The sequence below is a fragment of the Neomonachus schauinslandi genome, chromosome 16 (assembly GCF_002201575.2).
Source record: "Neomonachus schauinslandi chromosome 16, ASM220157v2, whole genome shotgun sequence".
NCBI lineage: Eukaryota > Metazoa > Chordata > Mammalia > Carnivora > Phocidae > Neomonachus > Neomonachus schauinslandi.
Genome location: NC_058418.1, coordinates 29,400,791 through 29,409,093, shown reverse-complemented (window position 1 = coordinate 29,409,093; position 8,303 = coordinate 29,400,791).

The window sequence follows — 8,303 nt, the reverse complement described above, 5'->3', positions numbered from 1 at the left end:
GGTGGTGGCAAAGACAGGTCAAAGAATCCACGGAGACAGATGGTGGCGCCCAGCTGTTGGGGCCCATTTTTACCCATGGAGATTGTGACCATCAAGAGCTTTGACCTTCATTTTATCATTTCCTGTTTTCTTAGCATCCGTGATTAATGCTAAGTGGTGGCTTATGCCCCACCCCCAGGAATGGGGGGTACGCAGTGAACACCCACCTTAACATGGGAAGGAGAAGAACAAGGAAGCCAGTCAGTCCCCAGCTGTGACAAAAGCAACCATTTCAGGCCCATGAAAGGCATTCATTTGGTCAGCAAATATTTACACTCTTACTTTGCTTGGCTGCCATAATGAAATACCACAGGCTGGGTGGCATCCACAGCAGAAATTTATTTTCCCACAGCTCTGGAGGCTGGAAGTCCAAGATCGAGATGCCAGTAGGGCTGGTTTCCCATGAGGTTTCTCTCTCTCTCTGGCTTGGAGACAGCCTCCCGTCTGGCATAAAAACACCTAGACCAGGGGGACAGAATCGAGAGCCTGGAAATTATGGGAAGCATATACAGTCAGGTGATCTTTGATTAGGGAGCCAAGAAGACCCAATGGGGAAGGGATGGTCTCCTCAATATATGGCGTTGGGAAAACTGAGTATCTACATGCAAAACAAGGAAATTAGACTTTTATCTTCCACCATACACAAAAATCAATTCAAAATAGATTAAAGACTGAAACATAAGACTGGAAACGCTGAAGTTCCTAGAAGAAAATGGAGGGGCCAAAAAACACCTTGACATTGATCTGAGCGATGATTTTTTTTGGATATAACACAAAAAGGACAGGCACCAAAAGCAAAAATGAACAAGTGGGACTACATCAAACTAAAAAGCTTCTGCATGGCAAAGGAAAGCACCACCAACATGAAAAAGCAACCAACAGAATGGGAGGGAATATTTGTGAGCCACATATGTGATCAAAGCTGATATCTGAAACCTAAGGAACCCCTACAACTCAACAGCAAAAACACAAATAACCCGATTTAAAAATGCACAAAGGACCTGAACAGACCTTTCTCCAAAGAAGACCTACGACAAACTGCCAACAGCTATATGAAAAAGTACTCTGCATCACTATCAGGAAAATGCAATTGAAAACCATCATGAGATATAACTTTACACCTATAAGGTGGCAATTATAAAAATAAGTGTTGACGAGGATATGGAGAAAAGTGACCCCTTGTGCACTGTTGGTGGGAAGGTAAATTGGTGCAGCTACTGTGGGAGATGGAGGTTCCTCAAAAGATTAAAAATAGAACTATCCTATGATCCAGCAATCTCACTTCTGAGTATATATCCGAAGGGATTAAAAGCAGGATTTAAAAAAAAAAGATTTAGAGCATGAGCGGAGGGAGGTGCAGAGAGAGAGGGACAGGTAGCCTCTGTGCTGAGCACGGAACCTGATGTGGGGCTCTATCCCACCACCCTGAGATCATGACCTGAGCCAAATTCAAGAGCCGGATGCTTTAACTGACTGAGCGCACGCAGGCACCACTAAACTCAGCATCTTGAAGAGCTGTCCACACTGCCACACTCATTGCAATATTATTCACAACAGCCAAGACCTAAAAGGAACCTAACAGCCAATTGGTGGATAAATGGATGGAGAAAATACAGTATTTATCTATAATGGAATATTATTTAGCCATAAAAAAGCTTGCCATTTGAGACAATATGGATAAATCTAGAAGACAAGTGAAATAAGCCAGACCTCAAAGAACACCTACTATGTGATACCACGTGTATTAGAAATCTGCAATAGTCCAACTCCCAGAAGCAAAGAGTAGAATGGTGGTTAGCAGGGGCCAGGGATGGGGAAACTGGGAGGTGTCGTCAAAGGCTACAAAGTGTCCATTATGCAGAGATGCTGAATGCTGGATAGCAACCTGCCCATAACTAACAATCCAATTTAGTTTTAAGTATAAAATTTGTATACTTAAAGCTTTGCTAAGTGAGGGGCGCCTGGGTGGCTCAGTCGTTAAGCGTCTGCCTTCGGCTCAGGTCATGATCCCAGGGTCCTGGGATCGAGCCCCGCATCGGGCTCCCTGCTCTGCGGGAAGCCTGCTTCTCCCTCTCCCACTCCCCCTGCTTGTGTTCCTGCTCTCGCTATGTCTCTCTCTGTCAAATAAATAAATAAAATCTTTAAAAAAAAAAAAAAAAAAACTTTGCTAAGTGAGTAGATGTCAAATTTTCTTGTAAAAAAAAAAAAGTGGGTGGAAGCTTCTGGAGGTGAGGGATTGGTTTATAGCCTAGATTCTGGTGATGGTTTCATAGGTGAATACTTATCTCAAACTCATCAGGTTGTTACACGAAACACAGCTTTTCGTATGTCCATCACACCTCAATAAAGTAGGTTTTTAAAAAGGAAACTATATAACTAAAAAAAATCAGAACAGGGCGCCTGGGTGGCTCAGTTGGTTGAGCGACTGCCTTCGGCTCAGGTCATGATCCTGGAGTCCCAGGATCGAGTCCCACATCGGGCTCCCTGCTCAGCAGGGAGTCTGCTTCTCCCTCTGACCCTCCTCCCTCTCATGCTCTCTGTCTCTCATTCTCTCTCTTGCAAATAAATAAAATCTTAAAAAAAAAAAAAACAGAACTATCCTTGCATATGTGTTCACAGAAATTTTACTTTTGCTATGCAAATTTCTAGTTCCCCAATATAAGGAAATCATACACTGAAAAAATCCAGTTACTCACAATTATGTCTTGACCAAGGAATTTGTCATTTTAAACTGGAATATTATATTACAAAAATAATTGTGTTTTGGCAATTGTTTTTGGTAACTGTAGTCTTCGGTATCAGCAGATATTGGGCAGATTTCAGCACAGCTCTTGGTACCATTTAAGAATAAAATAACTAGTCATGTCACTTTTCCTGTATCAACATTGAAAGCCACAATGTAATAAACACCATGTTCTTGATTGGGGAAAAAATTGTAGTAAGAGAGTGAACCCCATGGATATCTGGGGGCAGAGCTTTCCAAGTATAGGGAATAGCAAGTGCAAAGGCCCTGAGGCAGGCACATGCCTGGCCTATTCCAGGAACAGTGGAGTCCATTGAGGCTAGAATGGAGTGAGAAGGGGAATTGTTTTAGGAGATGAAGGAGCTGAGGACAGGTGAGTGGGTGACAGTGGCTAGATTACCTGGGATCTCCTAGGCCTTTAGTCTGGGAGATGGGAAACCATTGGAGGGTTCGAGCAGAGAGTGACACGGCCTGACCTGAGGCTTAATGTGCTCTCTCTACCTTCCATGTTGAGAACAGACTGAGGCTTAATGTGCTCTCTCTACCTTCCATGTTGAGAACAGACTGAGGCTTAATGTGCTCTCTCTACCTTCCATGTTGAGAACAGACTGAGAGGAAGCGGAGGAAGCCAGAGCCTAGCGAGGAGGCTGATAAGGTCATCCCCATGAGCTGTCAGGGGTCGTGGTGGCTCGGGCCAGGGTCCTAGAAGTAGAGGCATACAGATGAATTAGGGATTGTCTGTTGTGCGAAACAGTCCCTTGCTCTCCTTCCTCTCCCTGAATGTGACCTTGAACTTTACTGCTGAGATTTCCGGCCAGGAAGCAATAGCGACACACCTTCGAATCAGCTACATTTCTGCACAGCTGCATTGGGCACAGGGGGCTGCGTTAAGTGTCTACAGCTCTTCCGGAAGGGAAGAGAGACGGGAGGACCCCCAGGTGGTGGCAGATAGGGTCCCTGCACCCCACGCTGTGATTTCCGGTAGAAAGATCCCAGGCAACAGGGATACTGGGATACTGGTTGTGAAGATACAGATGGATAGTGGTCGGGGGCAGCAGGTCTTCTCCCAAACCTTCTCAGTAGTTAGGATTTCCCAGCTAACCCCAGAGGGCTCATCACCTGGGGCTAATCTTCCTTCTGGAAGGAGCCTGCAGATCCCACCAGCCTGGTGCAACCAGCGCAGCTTCGACTCGAGCAATGATTAAAGTAAATATCTGTCCTGCGAAGCTGGGTCACATGACTCTCGGGTAACAGCCTAACTCTTGCATAACTTGGGTCATTAGGAGTGTGCACCTCCCTGGGGCCACGGACCTAAACACACATTCAGAGACCACATTCCCCCAGTTTGCCAACCTGGTCCTTCATCACATGTGCATATTCGGGGCTGGCCTTCTACTGGGCAGTGGTGCCGGGTGAGCGTGGAGCCTTGGGGAGAGGATTGTAGTAACTGTCTTCTCGCTCCCAGCCCTCAACCCCTCCCAATCTCATCCCTGTCGCCTCATTCCCCAGACCATCCCTGGAGGACAGACTTCATCCCTGTGCCGGAAATTACTGTTAATGCTTCAACTCCTTAAGGCTTTGAGCCCTAAGTCGGTGCGAAAGGGTTGAATTGTGGCTAATCCTTTGTTTTAGGGGATGAGGATTCCGGTTTTGATGGAGGGAAGGAACGTAGGGGCAGAGGGGTGAAGCCAATCGTGACAAGGGTGCCAAAGGAGGGGGGGGGGCGCTAGCGGCATTAATTTTCTTAGGCGCGGCAGCCCTGAAGAATGGCTTCTGAGATGATACATACAGGATGTTTAAGGTATTTTAGGTGAAAGGGTCAGTAATCCCATTTTGAATCTATTCCTCTTTGTGTACTTGAGCCCCTCCGATGGGGATCTCCCCTGCTTGAGACTAGTAAGTACTTTGAGGGAAACAGAGAACTCTTTTAGGTATGATTATTTTTTAGGAATGCAAATGTAGATGCAGGATTTTTTTTTTTTTTTTTTTTTTAAGAAATGGGTGTGTTTTGAATGCGCTTCTAATCTCAGAAACAGGTAAATTAATTCTGCTTTGCTGCATGCATTCTTCCCGCTGCCCACAAGAGGGCGCTCGACCACCCACTAGGAGGAGTGAAGGGTTACTTAAACTCCCCCGGAGCCTTCCCAGGCTTAGAGCCAAGTTAAAGCAGGGAATGGGTTGCTTTTTAGCGTCAGTTGAAAAGGAAGGGCCGTGTAAAGGGTGTCAGGAGAAACTGCTGCCTGCTACTGGGGAAAATAAAAATACATCGCTATGAACCCATTGGGATACTCAGTCCCAGTCTCTGCGGTCTCATTTGTGCGGATTCACACTCCCCGAGACAGCAACGGTGTACCTGGCTTTCCTATTCTTCAGCAGCCTTGGTTTTCACTTCTCCACACATTAAGGAATATTTGGGACCTTGTCACATCAGAGAAGGAGAGAGAAAAGTTTACAGGGTACCAGTTAGCGGGCACCTGAGGCCTGAGTCTGGCTCCAGGGAGGATGTAGAAATGTTGAAGTGGGAAATCCATAAACATCCCTCCTTAGGCTTCCCCTGCTTGCCCTCCCTAACCTTCACTAGCAGACAGCTGGCCACCTCGTGTCTTCTGAACCACGTTGTTTCTTCCCCAGGTGGATTCAACTTCGCCAGTACCCAGCAAGTGGCCATAAGAACGAGTCTGATTTCCAGACTCATTGGTATTTGTGAGAACAGAGTCATCGACAGTAAGTCAGCCTTCAGAGCAGGAAGTAGAAATGGCCAAAACACCCAACTGGAAACTTCAAAATTGACTAATATTGACAGTACCAGATATTCAAGTAACTTGCGTTAGCACAGAGCATATTTCATGCATAATCACTAGGATGCAGTTCTACTAAATCAGTAGTTGGTGGAGTTCTAGAAGCTTCTCACTCAGGAAATACTCCTGCCAGAAATGGTGAATCGAATCAAGTCTTCAGACCTAACAGTTTGCAAGAAATACAGGGAAAGAGGACAAGGCTACACAACATCACAAGAAATCCAGAATGTGAAACATGCTGGTCTGTTCAGATAGTCCATGTTATGGCAGGCTTCTAAATCATAGGATTGAAGAGACCAAATGTAACGAGTGAATCTTGATTGGATCCTGGCTTACAAAATAAAAACCATAAAAGCTTTTTTTTTTCTTTCCCATGATGTGAGGCAACTAGGGTGATTTAAGTAGGTGTGGGCCTCCACGGAGACCAGGGATTTAGAGAATTTTCTCAAGGGTGACTCTGGTACTATATAGTTCTGTAGGGAAATGTCCTGCCCTTAGGACAGACATGCTGAAGTATTTAGGAGTGAAGGTCACGATGACTACAACTTACTTATAAATGATTTGGGGGGGGGGGAGTTAGGAAAAAGAAATACAGCAAAACCATTAACCATTTTTGAATTGAGGTGGTGAATATAAGGATGGTCATAAGCTCTACGTTTCTGTATGACCAACAGTTTCCAGAATAAAAAGTTGGAAGAGATGATGGGTGGCAGACTCTCAAAATCACTGAGACCCCTTAGGTGTCCTTCATGACCGACTATTCACCGATTGTGAGAAAGGAAGGTGTCTTGTCTGGAACAGTGTCCTGCCCACAGCATTATTTAGCAGTGGATGACTATTGCTTTCTCTCTCTCTTCTCTTTTTTGTCTGAATCTCCCACTCCAGCTAAAGTTAAGCCTTTATCGTCTTTCCAAATGCTTTGCAACCACAGAGTGAGGTGGTTTTGCAAAGATAACGCCAATTGAAGAGAAGATTGCTCTTGTGGCTGGTGGTAGACTTGGCAGCAAGCTAAGAGAGTGGGTGGTTATTTGCAGTGTTCTGTATATTCAAAATGCTGTCTGATTATAAAAGGAAATCTATTCTTTTCCAGCCCTCTGTGAGCTGCGATGTTGTAGATTGCTTGCTTTTCCTTAAAGTATAAATATTCATGGTGGTCCATCAGCTACTCTGATTTTTGATTTTGATATGTTGTAGTCTATCTGTAAAATTCATCCCTTCATCTACCTACCCATCATCCACACATCTGTCCATCCAGCCACTCAGCAACTAATGGGGAAGAGAGTTGTGGGGCCTAGGGCAGGGGAAGAAGATATGATACAACCCCAAACCACAATTTGTGTTGTGATGGCAAGAATTGTGATGTGGGGCGCCTGGGTGGCTCAGTTGGTTAGGCGACTGCCTTCGGCTCAGGTCATGATCCTGGAGTCCCTGGATCGAGTCCCGCATCGGGCTCCCTGCTCGGCAGGGAATCTGCTTCTCCCTCTGACCCTCCTCCCTCTCATGCTCTCTGTATCTCATTCTCTCTGTCTCAAATAATAAATAAAATCTTTAAAAAAAAAAAAAAATTGTGATGTGATGGCAAGAATGGTGATGATCCGTGAAGGTGCAAAAAGGATAAAAGCCATGTCATCCCTCCATAGCAGTGTTTCCCAAACTTCAATAATTGTCAAAAATTCATGATTTCTGCCCCATCTAAGGATCATTGTTATAGGATTATCAATAGCTTCCCTTGGATCCATCCTACTATGGCCTTGTACTAAACATTACTATCCCTAAAATCATAGTTTTGATGTGTAAATGACCTATTTTTTTCTGACCTATGAAAATAAATGTATACCTATGGAATCATCTATATCTTGAATAACATGTATAGTCAGTGATACATGTACCACACTAAATAGGAAGCCGCCTTCCAGAGAAGGATTCAGGGGCAAATGGGGTGAACTAAAGATCTTGGCTCGTCTGTGCATGTGTATGAAACACATACAAATTTCAGCTAAACTTCATCCTTTTACCCCTTCCTTCTGTTAAGGCCTTCCTTCAGTAGTAAATCAGTGACGTAGAAGCTTTGTACAATTAATTTCCCAGGGACCAAGCGAAGAATGGATTCAGTGAGTATTCTGATTAGAACGTGAGCAGGAGACCCAAGTGCTCGTACAGCCCCCGTGTCTATTAAGTCTGACAGCAATGGGCGCCTGGGTGGCTCAGTCAGTTAAGTGGCTGCCTTTGGCTCAGGTCATGATCCCGGGGTCCTGGGATCAAGTCCCGCGTCGGGCTCCCTGCTGAGCAGGGAGTCTCAGCGGAGTCCCGCTTCTCCCTCTCCCTGCTTGTGAGCTCTCTCTCTCTCTCTGTCAAATAAATCTTAAAAAAAAAAAAAAAAAAAAAAAAAAGTCTGACAGCGAGAATTCATTTTTTGACACCAATACCAGATATGCTCTAAAAATTTAGAATAATGAAGTGATTGAAAATGTTATATAGGTAAGGTTTAGAGTCAGTTTTGTCTCAGTACTTTATATATTTTAATTTTTTGTTTTGTTTTCATGTCTCTTTGTTTCCTTGGTTTACACATAAATTAAAAGGCACTAGACCAAAGCTTAACGCGGACAAGAAAAAAACATTATTATTCTAAACTGTTAATTGTGGCTACTGAGATTTTACTTTTTTTTTCATTATGATGAGTGCACTATTTATTCCCCATTCCCTGTTTCACCCAGACTTCCCCT